The sequence below is a fragment of the Artibeus jamaicensis genome, unplaced genomic scaffold, assembly GCF_021234435.1.
Source record: "Artibeus jamaicensis isolate MK-2021 breed Jamaican fruit bat unplaced genomic scaffold, CSHL_Jam_final contig_414, whole genome shotgun sequence".
Taxonomy (NCBI): Eukaryota; Metazoa; Chordata; class Mammalia; order Chiroptera; family Phyllostomidae; genus Artibeus; species Artibeus jamaicensis.
Genome location: NW_026521822.1, coordinates 787,432 through 813,192, shown reverse-complemented (window position 1 = coordinate 813,192; position 25,761 = coordinate 787,432).

The window sequence follows — 25,761 nt, the reverse complement described above, 5'->3', positions numbered from 1 at the left end:
TGTGGTTTTAATTTGCATCTCTCTGATAGCTAGTGATATTTAGCATCTTTCCATGTGTCCCTGGGTCTTCTGTATGTCCTTCTTGGAGAAGTGTTTGTTCAAATCCTTTGCCCACTTTTTAATTAGGTTGCTTGTCTTCTTAAAGTGGAGTTGTGTAAGTTCTTTGTATATTTTAAAGATTAAACACTTGTCTAAGGTATCATTGCAAATATGTTTTCCCATACAGTTGGTTGTCTTTTTATTTTAATATTGCTTTCTTTAGCCATGCAAAAGCTTTTAATTTTGATGAGATTCCATTTGTTTATTCTTTCCTTTATGTCCCTTGCTCTGGGGGACATATCGGTAAAAATGTTGCTGTGTGAAATATCTAAGATTTTCTTGCCAATGTTCTCCTCTAGGACTTTAATGGTGTCATGGCTTACATTTAAGTCTTTTATCCACCTCAAATTTATTTTGATGTATGGTGTAAGCTGGTGTTCGAGTTTCAGTTTTTTGCACGTAGCTGTCCAGTTCTCCCAACACCATTTGTTCAAGAGGCTATTATTAGTCGATTTTATGTTGCTGCCCCTTTGTTGAATATTAATTGGCCATAGAGTTTTGGGTTGATTTCTGGGCTCTCTGTTCTGTTCCATTGGTCTATGTGCCTGTTTTTATGCCAGTACCAGGCTGTTTTGATTACAGTGACCTTGTAATACAGTTTGATATCAGGTATTGTGATCCCTCCTACTTTGTTCTTCTTTCTCAAAATTGCAGCTGCTATTCAGGGTGGTTTATGGTTCCATATAAATTTTTGAAGTGTTTGTTCTATGTCTGTGAAGTATGTCATTGGTACTTTTAATAGGTATTGCACTGGATCTGTAAATTGTTTTGGATATTATGGACATTTTGATGATGATCATGTGATCTTTGCTTTTGTTTATGTGATGTATTATGTTTATTGATTTGCTAATATCAGAGAATCCTCACATTCCTGGAATGAATCCTACTTGGTCATGGTGTATGATCTTTTTACTGTATTGCTGGATGCAGCTTGCCTATATTTTGTTGAGGATTTTAGCTTCTATGTTCATTAGGAATATTGCCCTACAGTTTTCTTTTTTGTTGTGTCTTTATTTGGTTTTGAGATTAGAATGATATTGGCTTCATAAAAAGAGTTTGGGAGTCTTCTTTCTTCTTGAATTTTTTGGAATAGTGTGAGAAGGATAGGGGTTAACTCTTCCTTAAATCTGTCTGGTCCAGGAATTTCATGTGCCAGGCATTGTTTGTTTACATGTTTGATTTCATCAGCTATTATCAGTCTGTTCAGGCTTTCTGCTTCTTCATTCAGTTTTGGAAGATTATATTTTTCTAAAAATTTGGCCATTTTACACAGATTTTTTTAATTTCTTCGCATACAGTTTCTCATAGTAATTTATTACAATCTTTTGTATTTCTGTGGTGTCAGTTGTAATCTCTCCTCTTTCATTTCTGGTCATGTTTATTTGGGTCATCTCTCTTTTTTTTCTTCATGAGACTGCTTAAAGACTTGTTGATTTTGTTTATCTTTCAAAAAACCAGTTCCTGGATTTATTGATTCTTGGAATTGGTCTTTTAGTCTCTGAAATTTAACCCTCCGCTTTATCTTAGTTACTTGTGGGGGCGACTTCTTCTTGAGTCCCCCCAGTGCCATGGACATGAGTGAATGAATAATGACTGAGACATGCTGAGATCTGCTTGGGATGGAGAAGTGGGCTGTGGCCAGTTTCTCAGAGGAGACAAAGGCCAGCTGCGGCCAGTTTCTCTGAGGAAAAAAATGCCCCATACCCCCCTGCTCCATAACCTTTTATTGGGTTGTAATACACAGGAATACAGGGCAGCAATGATTAAACAGTAGATAACATTGTAAAGAAATCTGGAGGCTTCAGAGTCTGTCAGGAACAGAGTTTTAGGGTTTCTTGCTCAAACCCTTAACATATGAATGAAAGCACACTTAGCAGAGCAGATTTCACAGGTTTATCAGCAAGTCTTTGTGATGCCAGATTTTTTTACCCAAGACACGCTCTAGCAAGGCAAGGAGCTGCACCTCTCCTCAACAGGCACCACATTCAGGCTTAAGGGGATTAGAGCCAGGAAGTGCTTCTCCCAGAGAACATGGGGACTCAGGCTTTGACAAAGCAGGGGGGGTAGAGTCTATTGCTCTTTGTTGCAGCCCCCCCCCCCGAGTCCTTCCATGAAAGCCTCCCAAGTGATCAAGTCTGGCTTAGGTTGCCCCCTGCTGTGAGGGGTCTTACCCTTCATTGACTTCCAACCAAGCTTTGGGGTCAGGGAGAGGAACTGAGGCAGCATTTGCCACCAGAGACAGGCCTTGTCTCCTGCAGCTGGCATTCCAGAGGTTGTCTCTCTGGCCCTTAGCCACAAGGGATCGAGATACAATTCCTAAAACTAGGCAGAGTGGTCTATAATACACCCACCCACTCATACTACATTTTTAATACAAAATGCATGGTGTAGTGAGGTCAGTTAATCTGATGATTCAACAATGGCCAGGAATCAGAGACAGTTTTACAACTTTAAATGACTTCATGCCATAAAATGGAGCCATCAGAAACAAAGGAAAGTTTATATTTATGAAAATGGTTCCTTCTTTAGGGAATGCATACCTTTCTTGGATAGAAACACTGTCTATATATTTATGCAAAATACTTTATTGAGAAGATGAAAGGTTTAATTTTATTTTAAAATTGAGGCATAAGTAATACAAGTGATAAGCAATATTTAGATAAAGATTATTCTCTTCCTCATGAATTCTCATACCACTTGGAACACTATTTTTTTTGTGGCTCCTACTGCTTTCTTTATTATATGTATATCTCTTTTGATTTACTAACTCATCTCTAATTTCCTTCAACACTGGATCTTGCATAGAAAAGCAACTTAATAAATTCTACTCAAGGTATTCTTATGTACATTCATCCAGCATGGCACTGAACAAGAAGTAGAAACCTTTACGTTTACAATTGTGTTTGCTTTCCTCTTCAGACTTGCATTGGTTTTCCAGATCTTCTTTGGCTACTAGGTCATTGCTATTACTGAACCTGTAGAAATCCAAGTGGTCTATATAGCATCAAACTTTGGTCTAAGGTCCCCTGAGTAATGAATAATAATTTTGTTCACAGGAATATCAGCCCAAGATTTGAACCAACTGCTCATATTATGTTTCTTTTCCAACTACTTTCATCAATAGCAGCTATGTCTTATAATTGATATCATAATTATAACATAACCTTTTGTAATTAATTTTCTCATGTACCCTTTGTTCCAGAGAAACAGTGATTAATTATTCTTAATTTTCAACACATACCCTATTTTTTAATTTTATATTTAACATAATGAGATACAAAATAATTAATTCAGGGTCTTGCAAAAACAGAATTGCTGAAATAGGATTAGAACAAATTACTAATTCCCACGTATTGGTATTGTGTCAGCCATTCTTCTAATGGTCAAAGTCATCTATCCATGCATCATCCATTTATCCATCCACTTACTAATTAATTCAGAATAACTTTACTAGGCTAGGCACTGTGCTTACCTGGATAGAAACAAAAACTATTGTTACTACTCTCAAAGAGTTCATGATTTAGTTGACAGAAACACATGAAAAAACAGGGAGCTTTTAAAAAAGAGGAATAAATGAAATAGAAATATGTTTTGCAAACACATTGGTAGCTTTGTGATATATGAACTGACAAAGGTTTTCATACCTTCTCTGAGACCAAACTTGTTTTCCTAAGACAACCAACATGCTGCCACCAACTGTCAGGTAGAAATTTTACACATAGAAACATTACAATTATTTGAGAACAGTTTTAGAATTGCTATATAACACTGGTTTTTGAAGTTCATTCTTTTTTCCCTTAAGCCATGTAAACTGTCCTTCAAAGGAAACTTTGCAGACATGTAAACAAAGCAAATACCAATAAGCTGCCCCTGTACAAAGGCAGAACCAACAGGTTGGAGCCCCATTCGATTGACTTTGACATTTTCATGAAATCTGAAAGGCTGCTTGGAACACCATTAAAAAACAATGAAGAAAAGTCCACATCCTTTCAAATCTGAATATCAATGTGTCAAATTAGTCCAACTTTTGTCAACTGTGAAAATCAACCTAGGGTCTCATTGATACCTGAATTAACCTGGCTAACTTAAAAGTGAGCAGCCTGTGGGTAAGAATACTCCACTCTCTATATAAGCTTCAGCAAAACTTCTGTGGATCTTTAGGTTTATCAGTGGCATATGTGTTTTGTTCCTTTACCTGTAGAATATTCAGAATGCTTTCAGAGATTTTGAATCACATTGTCCGTCTTGCATCAAAAACTGAGGAACTATTTTTGAAACTTAATCATGTAACAGGATTGGAGATTTAGTGATTGGTAAGACAGATAACCCCTTCCATAAGAGGAGTCACACACAGAAATAAATACTGCTAGGAAAGTTCACATAATAGGTAGGCAAGAGTAAAAGAATACATGTTCATTATAGCCAGCATTCATACAACTGACTTATAATTCTATTGACTTGTGTTACTAACTAAATGCCATTAGACTAGGGGAGACAAAAATGAATGCTACTTTCACCCTCAGGAAGCTCACAAAACAATATATAACAAGGAAACAAAAAGCATGCAAGTGCCAGGCCATTAAATGTCAAAGTGGATCACCATTATGGTTTCTAAGGAGAGTGAGATTGGAATACTTATTATAGTCAGATGTGGAAAAGCCTGTACAACAGGATTTTATTTGGGACCTGTTTGTATGGCTCATTAAGATGACAACTTTTTTTTTAACCAAAAGACTTCAGAAATTTTCTTTTCTTTGAGAGGGAGGTGGGGAAGGAGAAAGAAAAAGAGAGAGAGAGAAGAAGAGATATCAACTTCCGATCTTTTCACTCAGATGTTTCCCTTGGAAATGACTTAATAACTGTCCTCCTCTGTCTTCTCCCTCCAGATAGGTTACCATCCACCAGTTAATCATTCAGTCATGCTCTGGACTCCTCACTCACTCTCACTACCAACCCCACTCATATCTAATAAACCACCAGGCCTATTGACTTTGCTTATTAAATCTATTGAATATACCACTTCTCCCTGTCTTTCATGCTCTAGCACCCTACTTTTCTACACAGCACTTATAAACATCATAATTAATTATCTGCATAATTAGTGTTTGTTCTTTCAAATAATCCCATCTACCACTCTCCCCAACTCAACTGTAAGCTCCACAAAGCCACGAAGTGTTTCTGCCACGTTCACTACTATATCCACAATACCTAGAGCAGAGTCCAGTAAGGAGTGTGTGCTCAGTGAGGAGAAGAAGGGAGGAAATAAGTCAATCAAAAGTCAGTAATAATCAGCTCTTCCACTAAACTTTTTCATAATTGTGTGAAAACAAAATATAGATAAAAATGTATGTATTTTTTCTCATTTACCATAGGACAGTATCATTATTTCACTAAAATAGTCAACTCCTGACATGTCAAGTATTTAAGTTTACTCAATTTTATAAGAGATTAAAAATTAAGAAACAGCACAATGTATGTATATATAATCACAACTATGTACATTTTAAAATCTTACAATTTTATTTGTAAATTATACCTCAGTAAAACTGAAATTTAATTTTTAAAAAATAAACAGAACCACATATCCCTTTAGGAGTTGATATAGCACAGCAAGAGCACCCAGTTCACATTTTGAGTCTTTCTTAACCTGCTCTTCTAAACATTGCATGGCTTGTGAAATTGAATTTTCTATGTGTATGTGGCAGCCGTCCTAAACACTTAGCACTTGACCGTGAGTTCATTCTGGACATATATATGAGTGAATCAAAGTTTAACATCTGTGATACGTACTAAATATGTGATTTATCCTTATATTTATTTGATTCATCAGGAAATACAATAGGCCTTTATGTCCACTGTTGATTTGGGAACATATCCTCTACCTGTCAAGGTTATCTCAAAACATAGTCACAAGTTCTTTGCCAATAGAGCCAATATTTCCCAGACAAACACACTTCAAAGAAGAACTCAATTTCAACAACCTTTTTCAGGATGGAGGGGCCTCCATCTAACCTTTCTCCCATCCAAGTACTAACCAGGCCCGACCCTGCTTAGCTTCCGAGATCAGACGAGATCGGGCGCGTTCAGGGTGGTATGGCCGTAGACCATCTAACCTTTCTAAGAGTAGAACATCTGGTTTGATTTGGTAAACAGTAATGTTCCTTCTGCCTGCAGCAGAATGGTGCATTTCACAAAACCCCAGTGCCACTTGAGGAGTCAACCTCTGGGCTGAATGATCTTTACCTGGCCCAGCCCAGCAATTCTTACCAAGCAAAGTCAACTTCATTACGGCCTGTTCCATCTGCCTCTAGTCTTGGAAAAGGTTAAAACTTTGCAGAGGCTTATTGAGAAATATAGATTTGTTTTAGTTTTGCACAGAAATGAAACAAGTGGAATGAAAACAGGAGTAGATACTCGGAATCAGAAGATGTGGTTGAAGAGCTCTTACTAACTTGACAACATAAATACTAATTCACTGACCTAACAGCAAGGATAGTTGCAGTGAGAGTCCTCCTCTGCACCAATGAGTGGGAGATTTTTTAATAAATCATCAAACTACTCTGGGCCTCTGTCTCCATGCCTCTAAAATGGGAATAATAATTTCTATTTCAACTCCCCTTCAGGACTGATAAAAGAATGAGATGACTAGGAGAAAGCACTTTATAACACCATAGAAAACTATAAACTAAAAGATATTCCAAAATGAGGAAAACCTCCAAACTTGCTCCAGTTGGGAACCTGAACATAGTAGGTAGGTATTTCTGCAGCAAATCTGTTTTTTTTCTAAATGAATACTTAACAAACTCAACATTTCTTGAGTGTGTTTCTGTGTTTCATGAGAAAGCTTTTAGAATTTGAAAGAAGAGGAAGACACCTCATGGTTCAAATTTTGAGGGCAACAGAAACCCTCAAAAGTAGATAATTTGGTTCATTCATTCATATGTTCATGCACACATCCTCTAAACAATCATTCATTTCCACATTGATATTGAGCATCTACTATGCTAGCCACTGTGGATTTAACAAAGATAAAGTCAATCTTGATTCCTGCCCCTGTGGACCTTACATTAAAGAATTTTTTGAAATGCAGAAATGAATGAATTGACTGTGGGAATAATGGGGAATGGGGATGGTGTGAACAATGGGGAAAGAGGTGGGACAACTGTAACTGAAAAAAAATTTTAAATAAAAGGAAAATCCCCCTTTCAAAATTACACCTGATGAAATTGAAGCAGTAATAAAAAATCCCAACAAACAAAAGCCTTGGACTGGATGGCTGTGCAGGGGAATTTGACCAAAATTTCCAAAAAAAACCTAAGACCTCTGCTTCCCAAACTATTTCATAAAATTCAAGAGGAAAGAAGACTCCCAAACTCATTTTATGAAGCCTTCATTATCTAATTCCAAAATCAGATAAAGACATTACAAAGAAAGAAAATTATAGGTCAATATCTCTGATTAACATAGACACCAAAATCCTTAATAAATTATCAGCAAACCAAATACATCAATGCATGAAAAAGATCATCCACCTTCAAATAGGCTTTTTCAGTCCATCCTAAATAAATCTTTATTTGTAGATGACAAGATTCTGTACATAGAGAACCCCAAAGATTCCACCAAGAAAATACTAGAGGCCGATAAATGAATTCAGCAAAGTGTCAAGATACAAAATTAATATTCAGAAATCAGTTGCATTTTTATATATCAATAATGAACTATCAGAAAAGGAAATCAACAAAACAATCCTACTCACAATTGCATCAAAAGAATAGAATACCTGGAAATAAACCTAAACAAGGATGCAAAAGACCTGTACTAGGAAAATTATAGGACATCCGAGGAAAGAAATTGAAGAAGATACAAGTAAGTGGAAGCACAAACCATGTTCATGGATAAGAGGGATTAACATTATTAAAATGTCCATACTACCCAAAGCAATCTATAGATTCAATGCAATTCCTATCAAGATTCCAATGACATATTTCACAGAACTAGAACAAATATTTTAGATATTTATACGGAACCACAATAGTCCCCACATAGGAACAGTGATCCTGAGAAAGAACAAAGTTGGAGGAATCATGCTTCCTAATACCAAACTATACTACAAGGCCATAGTAATCAAAACAGCATGGTACTGGCATAAAAACAGACACATAAATCAATGGAACAGAATAAAGAGCCCAGAAATAAACCCATACCATTATAGTCAATTAATATTCAACAGAGGAAGAAAGTACATATAATGGGCTAAAGATAGTTTATTGAATAAATGGTGTTGGGAAAATTGGACAGATACATACAAAAAATGAAACTAGACCACTGTCTTATACCATACACAAGAATAAATTCAAAATGTATCAAAAACTTAACTGTTAGACCCCAAACCATAAGAATCCTAGAAGAAAACATAGGCAGCAAAATCTCTGGTATTGCTTGTAGCAATATTTTACAAGATATATCACCCCAGGAAAGGAAAATAAAAGAAAAAAACTGGAATGACATCAGACTAAAAAAATTTTGCACAGCAAAAAAAAATCAGCAAAATAAAAAGACAACTCTAGAATGAGAGAACATATTCGTTGATACATCTGATAAGCTGTTAATCTCCAAAATTTACAAAGTACTTACAAAATTCAACACCAAAAGTACAAACAACCTAATTAAACATGCTCAAAGGACCTGAATAGACATTTCTCCAAAGAAGACATACAGATGGCCAATAGACATATGAAAAGCTGCTCAATGCCACTAATCATCATAAAAATGCAAATTAAAACCACAATGAGATACCATCTCACACCTGTCAGGAATGTCTATCATCGATAAATCAACAAACAACAACTACTGGCAAGAATATGAAGAAAGGGGAACACTTTTGCACTATTGGTGGGAATGCAGGTTGGTGCAGCCACTGTGGAAAGCAGTATGAAGATTCCTCGAAAAATTAAAAATGGAATAGCCTTTTTACCTAGCAATCCCACTTCTAGGAATATATCTGAATGAACCCAAAACACAAATTTCAGAGAACATAAGTACCCTTATGTTATTGCAGAATTATTTACAATCACCAAGATATGGAAGCAGCGCAAGAGTCCATCAGTAGATGAATGGATACAAAAATGGAGACATTTACATAATAGAATACTATTCAGCCATAAAAAAGAAGAAACTTTTACCCTTGAAACAGTATGGACGGACCTGGAGAACATTATACTAAGTGAACTAAGCCAGTCATAGAAAGACGAATACCATATGATTTCACTCATATGTGGAATCTAATTAACTGACTCAACTAGCAAGGAAAATGGGGACAGACTCATAGATAGAGAACAAGATGACAGCTAATGGCAGGGGGAGTTAGGGGATGGAGGGATTGAGCATAAGGAAAAAGGACTCATGGTCATGGACATCAGTGTAGTAATTGCTGGGGGGACTAAAAGGTAATGTAAAAAATTTCAATAAAGATTAAATTTAAAAAGCCATGGGGAGTAGAGCTTGAATCCCTCTTCCAAATTAGAGTGTGTGGAAACAAGCACAGCCTGCTGATCCCACCATTTTCACCTTCTAGACACCTCCCTTACCACCAGGATGTTATTTAAAAGTAGCTCCCACTTCCCAGGTAGCTGTTGGGAAAGCACTCTGACTGGCGGCAAAATGTCAGTACCTGCCTTCCCTAATAGCCAGGGGTTGCTATTTTGGCAGAAGGGGAGACCTCAGTGCAAAAACAAACAAACAAAAAATTACCTTGTGTCACCTACAGCCACAAGGTCTGTTACACAGCTGTTATATAAAATCCCATTTTTCCCACCCAGACTGCCCCAGGCCTAGCCATGACTTTCTCTATTCTATTCTCAGCAGTAACATGTTCTATAATAGAAATATTATATAAATCAAGATCATAAGAGAGTTTACCCATTTTTCCAGGGTATATATCAGGGGAACAATTCTTGCCTGTATATGATGAATATAATATTCTTCAAGCTGTAATTCAGAAATGACATTCTTCCCTATGGAAAGCTCATGAGATTCAGCATGAGTCTCCATTTACCTGGGATGTAAATGGAGACTTCCCTACTTCCTTAAAAGCCTGCTCCTGCTGCACACACCAAGAGTGACCACACCAAAGAACAAATTCAGAATCAGAATCATTGGACTCTGGTTACCTAAAACAGTTGACAAGTCCCTTACTAGTTAACAGGAGTACTGCAGGCTAGGCATAAGTTAGAAGAGTCAGCCACTGAAGTAAACATGCCCCATATTTCTCCTTGAGCTTCTGATGGCTCTGAGCAGAGCAGTCTGTCATTTCTTATTTTTTTAATATATTTTATTGATTATGCCATTACAGTTGTCCTATTCCCCCCTTCATTCCCCTCCACCTGGCACATCCCTCCCCCACCATTCCCCCCCTTTAGTTTATGTCCACGTGTCTCAAGGTCTTTAGATTCTATATTTCCCATACTATTCTTGCCCTCCCCCTGTCTATTTTCTACCTACTGTCTATGCTACTTATTCTCTGTACCTTGTCCCCCCTTCTACTCCTCCCACTCCCCTGTTGCTAACCCTCCATGTGATCTTCATTTCTGTGGTTTTCCTGATATAGCCGTCCTCTTAGTTCGCTTTTGTTTTAGGTTAGGTGTGGTTGTTAAATAACTGTGAGTTTGCTGTCCTTTCACTGTTCATATTTTTTGTCTTCTTTTTCTTAGATAAGTTCCTTTAACATTTCATATAATAAGGGCTTGGTGATGATCAACTCCTTGAATTTGATCTTATCTGAGAAGCACTTTATCTGTCCTTCCATTCTAAATGAAAGCTTTGCTGGATAGAGCAATCTTGGATGTAGGTCCTTGAATTTCATGACTTGGAATACTTCTTTCCAGCCCCTTTGCCTGTAATGTCTCTTTTGAGAAATCCACTGACAGTCTGATGGGAACTCCTTTGTAGGTGACTGTCTCCTTATCTCTTCCTGCTTCTAGGATTCTCTCCTTCATTTTAATCTTGGCTAATGTAATGATGATGTTCCTTGGTATGTTCCTTCTTGGGTCCAACTTCTTTGGGACTCTCTGAGCTTCCTGGATTTCCTGGAAGTCTATTTCCTTTGCCAGATTGGGGAAGTTCTCCATTATTTTTTGTTCAAATAAGTGTTCTACTCGTGGCTATTCCTCTTCCCCTTCTGGTACCCCTATAATTCGGTTGTTGGAGTGTTTAAAGATGTCCTGGAGGTTCCTTAGCCTCTCCTCATTTTTTTTGAATTGTTTCTTCATTCTTTTCTGTTTGGTCATTTTTTCCTTCCTTCTGGTCCACTCCCTTGATTTGAGTCCCAGTTTTCTTTCCATCACTTTTGGTTTCCTGTGCATTTCCCTTCATTTCAATTAGTTTAGCCTTCATATGTTCCTCTAATTTGTGACTAAAATCAACTAGTTCTGTGAGCATTCTGATCACCAGTGTTTTGAACTGTGCATCTGATAGGTTGGCTATCTCTTGGTTGTTTAGAGTTATTTGCTGTGGGGCTTTGAGTTTTTCCATAATGTTTTGGTCTGTTTGTACCTTTTATGTATGAGCAGCAGAGCCCTAGGTGTTCACCAGGGTAGGGCTGCCCAGGTCGCTGGTTTGTGATGCTGCATGTGGGGGGGGGGGTCAAAGAGGGGCAATAGTTGTCCCCTCTGCTGCTTCTCACTGCTGTGACCTGTGCGGTTTGTCTCACTGCTGGCTCCTTCGCCTGGTTTATCTGCAGGTGAATGTGTGACCATGATCAGCCTGCCACCTTGCGCCCTCACTGGGTCTGCCTGTGGCAACCCTACACCTTGGATCTGCCAACCACTGCCAGCATGCCTGGGTTGGTCTGGCTGAGTTTTCCTCCCCAACCCCACTCTGCCAATTGCTGGCTCTGCCCCTCTTACGGGTCTGGCTGAATGATTAGCTGTTGTTGGACTTCCATTAGTTCAATTTTCTGTGTTTTGGTTGCATTTTTTTACACTAAAATTTTGTTGTCTTTAAACTTGGTTGTGATAGGGGGCACAATGCTTCCACCTACAACTCCATCTTGGCTGGAAGTCCAGCCTGTCATTTCTTATGAGTGTTACATTTATCAACTTGACCTAAGGATGTAAGCATGAACAGCTAAATGGGAAAGCCCTGTATAGTCACTGATTTTTCACAAGCAACCATGACCTTGGGCTAAAAAATATTTTTCAAATGATGGAGCCACAGATATGGTGATAACCTGGAAGAAATAATTATCCTACAGATAATGCACAGCAACCCTTCAACCTATATTCCCTTCACTGTAAGAGATTCTATGCTGGTCTTTATAGCACATTCTGGGACTTAACAGCCTCTCAAAAAAAAAGGCATTGCATCTTAATTTAGGTTTCCCTTACCCACACAGTCAAAACCTACTGGCTCAAGATCATAGTACAAATGCAAAAGGGATGCTTATTCTCCTCCATATAAATACATTTCACCCATTAGAAGACATTTATGGTTTGGCTCCTCTTTAGCAGTATGATCATGGGCAAACAGCTTATTTTTCTGAAACTTTTATTCTCTGTAAGATCTGGACACAATACTTACCTCACGGGGCTTCCATGAGAAACAATTGAGATAATGTATGTGATGCACAGTGCTTTGGAAATTTGGGCAATAAATAGTAGATCTTAGTCTGAAAGAAAGGAAATTTTTTAAATAAAATTTTTACTTTAGAACAATCTTAGACTTACAGTAAAGTAGCAAAAATAGTACTAAGAGTTCTTGTATACCCCTCTACCAGGTTGTTTCCCCTAATGTTACTATCACATGTGACTATATTTTAATTAAAAATTAAGAAACCAATATTAATATATTGCTATTAATTGAACTTATTTGGACTTTCTTGAAGTCTTTTTTCTGTTCCTGGATTCAATCTGGAATGCCACATTGCATTTAGTTGTTATCTTTCCTTGTAAGTGTCTTCTTGTCTTCTAGTGGCAGTTTCTTATTTATCTTTGTTTTTTCATGACCATCTTGACAGTTTTGAGGAATAAGTATTCTGTAGCATGTCTCCAGTGTGGGTTGGTATGTTTTTTTATGATAAAACTGGTTATAGGTTTTTTAAAATAATATCACAGAGGTGAAGTACCCTTCTCATAACATCATATTGAAAGTATGTGACAGCTATAGGACATCACTGATAATGCTAAACTTCGTTAAGGTAGTATTTGCTAAGTTTCTCCAATGTGAAGGTTCTGTTTTTCCCTTTCTATATTCTATTCTTTGGAAGCATCTCAAGCCCACATTCAAAGTACACTTCCATACTTTTATAACTACCTAATTATGTTGGCTGTGATAACATAACCCATGTTGCTTGGAATTATTTTGGAGGACCTTCTAAATTTTCCATGTTTCTCCCCAAAGTTCATCTCTAAAAGAAATAGAAAATGTTAATATGAATTCAGTCAACATGATAAGAATTTTTAAAGCCATCTGTAATTTATACACAGATCCAATGTTTTATTTGTGTTACATTACCCTACTCTATAACTCTTTTGAGGCTATTAATAATTCACATTGCAAATATTCTTAAATTATATTTTATTGATTTTGCTATTGTCTCAATTTTTCCCTTTGCTACCCTCCTCAGACCACCCCCAACTCCCTCAGGCAATCCTCACACATTTGTTCATGTCCATGGGTCAGGCTTAAAGGTTCTCTGGCTTCTCCATTTCCTATACTGTACTTTATATCTGAATGACTAGTCTATAACTACCAATTTGTGCTTCTTAATCCCTCCACTGTTTCACCTATTCCTCCAATACAACTTCCATCCTGTCAGCCATCAAACCTTTCTCTGTATCTATAATTCTGTTTCTGTTCCAATTGTTTGCTTAGTTTGTCTTTAGATTCAATTGTTGATAAATATGTATTTATTGTCATTTTATTGTTCATAGTTTTATCTTTTTCATTAAAAAGTCCCTTTAATATTTCATATAATTATGTTTTGGTGATTATGAACTCCTTTACTTTTTTGTCAGGAAAGGTCTATATTTGCTCTTTGACTCTAAATGATAGCTTTGCTGGGTACAGTAATGTTGGTTTGTAAGCCCTTGCTTTTAATGACTTTGAATATTTCTTGCTAATCCCTTCTAGCTTGCAAAATTTCTTTTGAGAAATCAGCTGACAGCCTTTTGGGAACTCCCTAGTAGGTAACTACTTGATTTTCTCTTGCTACTTTTAAGATTCTCTCTTTATATTTAACCTTTGGCATTTTGATCATGATTTGTCTTAGTGTGGTCTTCTTTGGTTCCACCTCATTTCAAAATCTCTGTGCTTCCTGAACTTGTATGTCTCTTTTCTTCACCAAATTAGGGAAGCTTTATTTCATAATTTTTTTAGATAGATTTTCAATTTCTTACTCTTTCTCTTCTCCTTCTGTCACCCTTATGATATGAATGTTGGTACACTTGAAGTTGTCCCAGAGGCTCCTTACACTATCCTCAATTTGTAGATGAATTTTTCTTCTTGTTCTGCATGGTTATTTTTTGCTTCCTTGTGTTCTAAATCATTGATTTGATTCTCAGCTTTACCCATTTTACTGTTTATTCTCTGTAGATTGTTCTTTATTTCAATTAGTGTATCCTTCATTTCTGACTGGATCTTTTTCATACTGATGAGGTACTCACTAAGATCCTTGAGCATCCTTATAACCAGTGTTTTGAACTATGCATCTGAAAAATTGCTTATCTCCATTTTGCTTAGTTCTTTTTCTAGAAATTTTTCTGTTCTTTCATTTGCGACATGTTTCTTTGTCTTTTAATTTTTGCAGTCTCCCTGTGACTGTTTTTATGTATCAGATAGAGCTGCTATGATTCCCTGTTTTTGTAGGGTGGCTTAATATAATAGGTGTTCTGTAGGGTCCAGTGGCACAGCCTCCCCTATCACAAAAGCTGGGTACTTGAGGTACACCCTCCGTGTGGGCTGAGTGCACTGTTCTCTTGCAGTTGAGCTTTGATTGCTGTTGTTGGGTCAATGGGAGGAACTTACCTAGGCCAGTCAGTTGCAAGGCCCAGCTGTGACCACTGACCACCAACCTCTGCTTCCCATGGATGCTTCTGATCTTCCTAAATCTTCTTGCAAACTTGCAAACAAGTGGCACCTAGCCTCAGTGAGCTCCTGTACCTTGCTAAGTCCCAGGTCTGGCACTATCAACTGCTGGCCTTGGTTCACAGCCTGACTTTGTTAAGGCAACTCTAAGTCCAAAACAAGAAGTAGCCAACTGCCGATTGCTTTATACCTTATGCAAGTGGCCCCAAACAGAACACAACTGGGCACCAGAGGTCTGTTGAAATAATCCATACTTTGTGGAGTGGGCTCATAAGTTGGATGGGATGTAGACTTAGGGAACCACGAGGGTGAGACAAACAGCGTGAGCCAGGTTGATGAAGTCTCAGATATGGCGCCTGCTGTGCTCTGTGGCTCAAGGCAGGGAAGCCTTGAAAGTGGAGTAATGGCCTCTGGCAGCAGGTCTGTCTTGGATAAAGTTGCCCCCGAGTTGTCACCTTGATGCCAGGTAACTGGTGCCTTTCTAGCTGCTGCCCTGGTATGGAGCTCAGTGGGAGTGAGTTGGAGTAAGTCTATGTGCAGGCCTTTTAAGAGGTTGTGCCTAGGAATACAGAAATTTATTCTACCAATTCTACCTCCACTGGTTTTTACGGTCAGAAACCATAGAGACTTATGTTCCTGGCACTGGAACCCTGGGGGCATGGTGTGTGGCTGGGACTCATTGCTCCTCAGATATCCCCCCCCCAATATTTTTCCACCACACATGGGTAAAAACACAGCCTATTCTGTGTCTGTGCCCCTCTTACAAGTCTTGATGGATGTGGTTTCTTTAAATCCATGGTTGCAGGATTTCCATTCAACTTGATTTCTGCTGGTTCTGAGTGATGGTTGTTCTGTTGGTTTAGTTATAATTTTCATGTGGTTGTGTGAGAAGGTGAGCAATGTTTACCTAGGCTGCCATCTTATACATCCCTGTACATATTTTTAATCTGTTTCTTTCAAAGTGTACTTAAAAATATATAGAAAGAAAATAATCTTAAATATATCCTTTAAGAAACAATTTTAGAAAAAAGAAATAGGAGAACCAAGCTATAAAATATCTGGTTTATCAAGGAAATATTTTTAGCAACATTGAAGAGATGGAAAAATAAAAATGGAATTTTGCTATATTCAAAGTAAATGGGTTGACTCAGGAGAACAAATATATACCAATGTATCAGTGTAGTTGGCAGAGTGGCCACAGGAAAAATAAATTCAGTGTGTGAAATGGTGTTTCTCCTTAATAGTTATGCAAATGAAGAAAAATCAGTTATTTATTAAGTGGACCAACATTGGGTAGAACAGTATGACCATAACATCAATTAAATCTTTAATAATCTTATGATTCTACAAAATTCAAATTAATTGTAAAATTGCCAGATTTTAATTTTTGTTAATTCTATCTTGATCTAACCCCAGTCAGTGCCTCCTCATATTTTTGTACCAAAATGCTAATGCCATGAGACTATCCTCCACCAAAGAGTTCTAGAACAATGTATTTGGGACAACTTGCATACCACAGATTGGAAATTGGCAAGCTTTTTCTGTAAACAGCCAGAATATATATTTTAGGCTTTGTAATTTACATCTGTTATTTCTCCTTCCTATTCCCCTCCTCCTCTTTCTTTTCTTCCTCCTCTTTTTCCTTCTGCTCTTCCTACCTCCTTCATCCTCCTCTTATTCTCCTTATTCTTTGCCTTCCTCAACATCAGTAATCATTAGAAAAATGCAAGTTAAAATAAACATAGGATATCACCTCAAAACTGTCAGAATGGCTACCATCTGACATTTATTTACCATCAATAAATCAACAAACAACAAGTGCCACTGAGGATTTGGAGAAAGAGGTATACTTTTGCACTGTTGGTGGGAATGCAGATTGGTGCAGCCTCTGTGAAAAGCAGTATGGAGTTACTTCAAAAAATTAAAAACGGAACTGCCTTATGACCCAGCAATAACCAAGTTCAACTTTACCTTACTTAACCTTGGATCTCTCTTAATGTTACCCACTTAATATCTCATATAATCAGTTTTCTGTGAAAAATATTTTGAGAAATTATGGCATTTTTAACATATGGAGAATAATAAAGTTTATCCCTACTTTACCCCATATGCAAAGAAATACTCCTTATGGTTTAAAAATATAACTAGAAAAGGTCTCAATGACTAATTCTGTGACTTGGGAGTATAAATAGATTACTAAGCAAGGCTTCAAAATTATTAAGCAGAAGGCAAAAATTATGAATCTGCCTACCTCAAAATTAAGAATTTTTGTTCAACAAAGAACACAAGATAGAAAATTAACAACCAACTAAAAGATTGGGTGAAAATATTTGTAATATCAAAAATAACAAAAGATTAGTATTTCAAGGAACTCTTGACAGTTAATAAGAAAAAGATCATACCCTAATAGAAAAATGAGCAATGTATAGAGAGAAAATTCAGAATAGTTAATATGTACATAAACAAGATATTAAACCTCATTAGTAATCACAAAAATGAAGATTGAAGGAATAAAATACGACTTTATTTTATTATTAAATATAGTATTTAATAGTATTTAATATTTAATACTATATTTAATATAAAATATTAAATGTATTTAATAGTATTACTAAATACTATTTATTTTATTTAAAATACCATTATACATAGGTTGGCAAACATTTAGGAATTGGATAACTGTCAATGATGGCAAGGATGTGGGAAAACAGTATTTCTCATGCACTGCTTGCAGAGGCATAAGACCACTGCAACAATTCTGGAGAACAAAATTAGCAGAATTTAGTGAAACTCAGCATGCACATACTCACTCTTTAATATAAAACCTGAGAAAATTATCCACAAATCCAACAGTGACAAAAACAAAGTTTATCACAGTGTTTTATTTTGTGGTAGGAGTGTGGGAGGCAAGGGAAACAGATATACAAAATATGGTAGAAGCTTAGTTTGGAATATTATACATGAGTCAGAACCAATAAACTGGAGATAAAGAAAGCAATGTAAAGCTTTCAAAAATAGTGTTAAGTGAAAAAAAGCAAACAGAGTAATTATCTATAGCATAGCATCAGTTGTATAAACTTAAAACTTACAGGGTAGGCAAAAGTTGATTTACAGTTGGAAGTAAATGAAACAGTTTATTCTTGTATCACTATTCATTAATTAGTGTATTATTTTTCTTTTTTTTAAGTTCTTTCATTTTCATGCCCAGGAAACATATGAAAGCTAAGTTAAAGCTGTTTAATGGTTTTGCTTGGCTAAAAAGTGATATAATTAATGAATATGAAATGCCTAGAGTGGAGTCTGGTTCACAGTAGTGATGCAACAAATCTTAGTTAACTTTTCCTTCCCTCTTGCCACCTTTTTATAATTTTTCTCACAATCTTTTCCCACTTTTTAACACAAGAATGAAGAAGGGATGAACAAATAGACTATAAAATATTTCTTTTTTTAGAACATAATTATTTATTATGCTTATTATTTTTTTAATTTTTTAAAAATTTTATTTAGTTATTTTTCAAGTACAGTTTTCTGTCTATTTCTCCCATCCCAGTCTCTCCCACCCGGAGCTCCCCAACTCCCTCCCATTTCCACCCCCCTTAGTTCTCACCCCTGTGTCCTTCCTATTTGTTCCTCCAAATCCCTTACCTTTTTTCCACTTAAATTCCCTTCCCTCTCCCCTCTGGCCATTGTCCCCTTGTTCTCTGTTTCAGTGTCTTTGTTTTTTTTTTCTGCTTGCTTGTTTGTTCTGTTGTTTAGCTTCCTATTAAAGGTGAGATCGTATGGTATTTGTCTTTCCACACCTGGCCTATTTCACTCAGCATAATGCTTTCCAGTTCCATCCATGTTGTTGCAAAGGGTAGTAGCTCCTTCTTTCTCTCTGCTGCATAGAATTCCATTGTGTATATGTACCACAATTTTCTGATCCATTCATTTACTGATGGGCACCTAGGTTGCTTCCAGCACTTGGCTGTTGTAAATTGTGCTGCTATGAACATTGTGGTGGATAGGTTCATTGAAATTGATGTTTTAGGATTTGTAGGATATAACCTAGCAGTGGAATTGCTGGGTCAAAAGGCAGGTTGGTTTTTATTTTTCTGAGAATATTCCATACAGTTTTCCATAATGGTTGCATTAGCCTGCAATCTTGCCAACAGTGAACTAGGGTCTCCTTTTCCCCACAAGGTCTCCATTTGTTGTTTGTTGCTTTGTTTATGATGGTCATTCTGACTGGTGTGAAGTGGTATCTCATTGTGGTTTTATTTATTTATTTATTTTTTTAAACTTATTTTTTTATTGATTATGCCATTACAGTTGTTCTATTCCCCCCTTCATTCCCCTCCACCCTACCTCTGTCCCCATTACCCCCTTTAGTTTATGACCATGTGTCTCAAGTCCTTTAGATTCTATATTTCCCATACTATTCTTGCCCCCCATCTATTTTCTATCTACTGTCTATGCTACTTATTTTCTGTACCTTCTCCCCCCTTCTCCTCCTCCCACTCCCCTGTTGCTAACCCTCCTTGAGATCTTCATTTCTATGTTTCCACTCCTGATCTAGCTGTCCTGTTAGTTTGCTTTTGTTTTAGGTGTGGTTGTTAATAACTGTGAGTTTGCTGTCCTTTCACTGTTCATGTTTCTTTAACTTCTTTTTCATAGATAAGTCCCTTTAAGATTTCATATAATAAGGGCTTGTTGATGTTCAACTCCTTGAATTTGATCTTGACTGAGAAGCACTTTATCTGTCCTTCCATTCTAAATGAAAGTTTTGCTGGATAGAGCAATCTTGGTTGTAGGTCTTTGGATTTCATGACTTGGAATACCTCTTTCCAGCCCCTTCTTGCCTGTAAGGTCTCTTTTGAGAAATCCGCTGACAGTCTGATGGGCACTCCTTTGTAGGTGACTGTCCCCTTAGCTCTTGCTGCATCTAGGATTCTCTCCTTCATTTTAATCTTGGCTAATGTAATGATGATGTGCCTTGGTGTGTTTCTTCTTGGGTCCAACTTCTTTGGGACTCTCTGAGCTTCCTGGATTTCCTGGAAGTCTATTTCCTTTGCCAGATTGGGGAAATTCTCCTTTATTATTTGTGCAAATAAGTTTTCCACTGGTGGCTGTGCCTTTCCCCCTTCTGGTACCCCTATAATTCGGATGTTGGAGTGTTTAAAGATGTCCTGGAGGTTCCTAAGACTCTCCTCATTTCTTTGAATTCTTGCTTCTTGACTCTTTTCTGTTTGGCCATTATTACCTTTCTTCTGGTCCACTCCATTGATTTGAGTCCCAGTTTCCTTTTCATCACTATTGGTTTCCTGTGCAATTCCATTCATTTCAATTAGTTTCACCTCCATATGTTTGTCTAATTTGTGGCTATAATCAACCAGTTCTGTGAGGATCCTGATCACCAGTGTTTTAAACTGTGCGCCTGAGAGTTTTGCTATTTCTTCATCACTTAGATTTATAGGCTCTGGGGCTTTGAGATCTTCTTGAGCCATTTTTGGTCTGTTCGTGCCCTTTAAGTGTGAGGAACGGAGCCTTGGACTCCCAGGTCGCTGGGTTGTGAGCTGTATGTGGGAGCGTGGTCAGAGCAGGGAAATGGTGGCACCCTCTGCTGTTTGGAGCTGCTGGGTGAGGAGCAGAGTCTTAGGTGGTTCCCAGGGCTGGGCCACTCAGAGTCGCTGGGTTATGACGCTGCATCTGGAGGTGGGGTCAGAGTGGGGAAATGGCTAGGCCCTCTGCTACTGCTTGCCATGGGGACCGCTGGGTCCCGGTCTAATGGCCCACTCCCTCACTTGTCTATCCATGCACAAATGCGCGACCACAGGCAACCTGCAGCCCTGCTCCCTTGCTGTTTCCCAACGGTCGGTCTCTTGGTTGCTTGCTCGGTCTCTCACTAGGTCCAACCCTGCGCCTGGATTCCGCACGCCTGAGTCAGTCTGACCGAGTTTTCCTGTGCAACCCCGCTCCACCAGCTGCTGGTTTCGTCCCTTACAGGTCAGGCTGAAGAATTTGTTGTTAACAGACTTCTGAAAAGTTCAATTTTCTGTGTTCTGGCTATGTTTTCTGTTCCTAATATTTAGTTGTCTCTAAACTTGGTTGTGTGAGAAGGCGTCTTGTCTCCACCTATACCTCCATCTTGGCGGAAGTCCGTCATTGTGGTTTTAATTTGCATCTCTCTGATAGCTAGCCGTATTGAGCATCTCTTCATGTGTCTCTGGATATTCTGTATGTCCCCTTTGGAGAAGCGTCTGTTCAAGTCCTTTTCCCATTTTTTAATTGGGTTAGGTGTCTTCCTAGAGTGGAGTCGTGTAAGTTCTTTGTATATTTTGGAGATTAAACCTTTGTCTGAGGTATCATTGGCAAATATGTTTTCTCATACAGTTGGTTGTCTTTTTAATTTAATACTGTTTTCTTTAGCCATGCAGAAGCTTTTTATTTTGATGAGATCCCATTTGCTTATTCTTTCCTTTATATTCCTTGCTCTAGGGGACATATCAGTAAATATGCTGCTGCGTGAAATATCTGAGATTTTCCTGCCTATGTTCTCCTCTAGGACTTTAATGGTTTCACGGCTTATATTTAAGTCTTTTATCAACCTTGAATTTATTTTGGTGTATGGTGTAATTTGTGCTCAAGTTTCTTTTTTTTTTTTGCACATAGCTAGCAGTTCAGTTCTCCCAACACCATTTGTTGAAGAGGCTATCTTTACTCCATTTTATGTTACTGCCCCCTTTGTCAAATATTAATTGACTGTAGAGAATTGGGTTGATTTCTGGGCTCTCTGTTCTGTTCCATTGGTCTATGTGCCTGTTTCTATGCCAGTACCAGGCTGTTTTGATTACAGTGGCTTTGTAATATAGTTTGATATAGGTATTGTGATCCCTCCTACTTTGTTCTTCTTTCTCAAAAGAGCAGCTGCTATTTGGGGTCATTTATGATTCCATATAAATTTTTGAAGTGTTTGTTCTATGTCTGTGAAATATGCCATTTGTACTTTAATAGGTATTGCATTGAATGTATATATTGCTTTGGGTAGTATGGACATTTTGATGATGTTAATTATTCCAATCCATGAACACAGTATATGTTTCCATTTGTTTGTGTCTTCCTTGATTTCTTTCTTTAGTGCTGTGTAGTTTTCTGCATACAGGTCTTTTACCTCCTTGGTTAGGTTTATTCCCAGATATTTTATTTTTCTTTTTCCTATATCGAATGGGATTTTTCCTTGATTTCTGCTTCTGCTGTTTCACTGTTGGCATACAAAAATGCCTTTGATTTCTGGATATTGACTTTGTATCCTGCTGTTTTGCCAAATTCAGTAATTAGTTCAAGCAGTTTATTGGTAGAGTCTATCAGGTTTTCCATGTACACTATCATGTTATCTGCAAACAGTGACAATTTTGTGTCCTCCTTTCCTATTTGGATGCCTTTTATTTCCCTTTCTTGCCTGATCGCTGTGGCCAAAACTTCTAATACTATATTGAATAGAAGTGGTGAAAGTGGACATCCTTGTCTTGTTCCTGATCTTAGTGCAAAAGCTTTTAGTTTTTGCCCATTGAGTATGATGTTGACTGTAGGTCTCTCATATATGGCCTTTATTATATTGAGAAATGGTCCCTATATTCCCATTTTGCTGAGGTTTTTTTTTTTATCATAAATGGGTGTTGTACCTTATCAAAAGCTTTTTCCACATCTATTGATATGACCATGTGGTTTTTGTTTTTGCTTTTGTTTACGTGATGAATTACATTTACTGATTTGCGAATGTTGAACCATCCTTGCATCCCTGGGATGAATCCCACTTCATCATGGTGTATTGTTGGATGCAATTTGCCAATATTTTGTTGAGGATTTTAGCGTCTATGTTCATCAGCAATATTGGCCTGAAGTTTTCTTTCTTTGTTGTATCTCTATCTGGTTTTGGAATTAGGATGATGCTGGGTTCATAAAAGAAGGTTGGGAGTTTTCTATCCTTTTGGATTTTTTGGAATAGTCTGTGGAGAATAGGGGTTAGCTCTTCCTTAAAAGCTTTGTAGAATTCTCCTGTGAACCCATCTGGTCCGGGGCTTTTGTGTGATGGGAGTTTTTTGATTACTGCTTCAATTTCTTTTGCTGTTATTGGTTTGTTCAGGTTTTCTGCTTCTTTTTCATTGAGTTTGGAAGATTATATTTTTGTAGAAATGTGTCCATTACCCCTAGGTTCTCAAATTTCTTGGCATACAGTTTTTCATAGTAATTTCTCACAATCCTTTCTATTTCTGTGGTATCAGTTGTAATCTCTCCTCTTTCATTTCTGATTGTGTTTATTTGTGTCCTCTCTCTGCTTTTCTTAATGAGCCTACTTAAAGGCTTGTCTATTTTGTTTATCTTTTCAAAGAACCAACTCCTGGATTCATTGATCCTTAGAATTGTGCTTTTAGTCTCTATGTCGTTTAGTTCTGCTCTGATCTTGGTTATTTCCTTCCTTCTACTTGCTTTGGGCTGTTTTTGTTGTTGTTCCTCAAGTTCTTGCAGGCGTAGGGTGAGGTTGTTTGTTTGAAATGTTTCTATCTTCTTTAGGTAGGCCTGTATTGATATAAACTTCCCTCTCAGGACTGCCTTTGCTGTGTCCCATAAGTTTTGGGTTGTTGTGAGATCATTTTCATTTGTTTCCGGAAACTTTTTGATTTCTTCCCTAATTTCATTCTTGACCCATTCATTGTTTAATAGCATACCAATCACTCTCCATGATTTTGGGTGTTTTGGGTTTTTTCCTTTGGGGTTGGTTTCTAATTTCAGTCCTTTGTGGTGAGAGAAAATACTTGGTATGATTTCAATATTCTTGAATTTTTTTGTGGCTCATTTTGTGTCCTATCATGTGGTCTATCTTTGAGAATGTTCCATGTGCATTTGAAAAGAATGTGTATTTAGCTTCGTTGGGATGAAGGGCTCCATATATATCAGTTAAGTCCATTTCATCTAGGGTGTTGTTTAATGCAGCAATATCTTTGTTGATATTTTGTTTCGAAGATCTGTCCATTTTTGATAGTGGGGTGTTAAAAATCCTCTACTATAATTGTGTTGCTGTCAATATCTTTCTTGAAGTCCTCTAAGATTTGCTTTATATATTTGGGTGGTCCTATGTTGGGTGCATATATATTTATGATGTTAATGTCTTCTTGGTGGATTGTTTACTTGAGTATTATGAAGTGACCTTCTGGGTCTCTCTTTATGGCCCTTTTTTTGAAGTCTAGTTTGTCTGATATGAGTATTGCTGTCTCAGCATTTTTTTTCTTGTCTGTTTGCTTGAAAAATTTTTTTCCAGCCTTTCCCTTTTAGTCTGTGGTGATATTTTGTACTGAGGTGGGTTTCTCATAGGCAGCATATGTGTAGGTCATGCTTTCTTATCCATTCAGCTATTCTATGTCTGTTGATTGGAGCATTTAATCCATTTACATTTAAGGTTATTATTGATAGGTATTAATTGCCATTTTTGTACCTGTGTTTCTCTCTGTATCTCTCTTTTTCCTTCCTTTCCCTGAAGCAGTCCTTTTAGTATTTCCTGGAAGACTGGTTAGGTGGAGGCGTAATCTTTTAGACTTCTTTTTTCTTGGAAGCTGTTTATTTGGCCTTCTGTCTTGATTGAGAGCCTTGCTGGGTAAAGTAGTCTTGGTTGTAGGCCTCTAGTTCTCATTACTTGGAATATTTCTTGCCATTCTCTTGTTGCTTGAAGTGTTTCCATTGAGAAGTCAGTAGCTAACCTTATTGGGGCTCCTTTGTATGTTGCTTTTTTTTTCTCCCTTACTGCCTTTAAGATTTTCTCTTTCTCTTGTAATTTTGCCATTTTGATGATGATGTGTCTTGAAGTGGGTATCTTTGGGCTCCTCTTGATTGGGACTCTCTGTGTTTCCTGAATTTGTGGCTATTTCTCTCATCAAATTAGGGAAATTTTCTCTCATTACTCTTTCAAATACATTTTCTATCCCTTCTTCTTCTTCTTCTTCTCCTTCTGGTATTCCTATTATTTGGATATTATTACGTTTCATATTGTCATGCATTTCTCTTAATCCCTCTTCATTCTTTCTGAGCCTTTTTTCTTTTTCTTGCTCTTCCAGTGAGATGATTTCTACTTTGTCCTCCAACTTGCTGATCCTATCTTTTGCTTCATTGATTCTATTTTTAAAACTTTCTACTGTGTTCTTCAATTTGGACATTGCATTCTTCATTTTCTCTTGTCCCTTGCTGATAGTTTGTATTTTCTTTTTCATGTTGATATATTTTGCAGAGAGTTCATTGTAGCTCCCCTGTAGTTTCTGGTAGCTCATTGTGAACTCTTTGAACTTCCTGATAACCAGTGCTTTGAATTCAATATCTGATAGTGGATTAGCCTCTATTTCACCTAACATTCTTTCTGAGCGCTCCTCCTTTTCTTTCACTTGGGGATTGTTTCTTTGTCTTCCCATTGTTTGAGACTCTTCTTGTTAGCCTCAGCTTCTAAAATTGTTCTGTTCTGGCTCCCTGGGTTTATGGTGTGAACTTCTGTGGTAGAATGCCTGTGAATTTCAGTGGTGCGGGTTCCTGCAGGTATCTCAATGTTCTCCGTTTCCACCT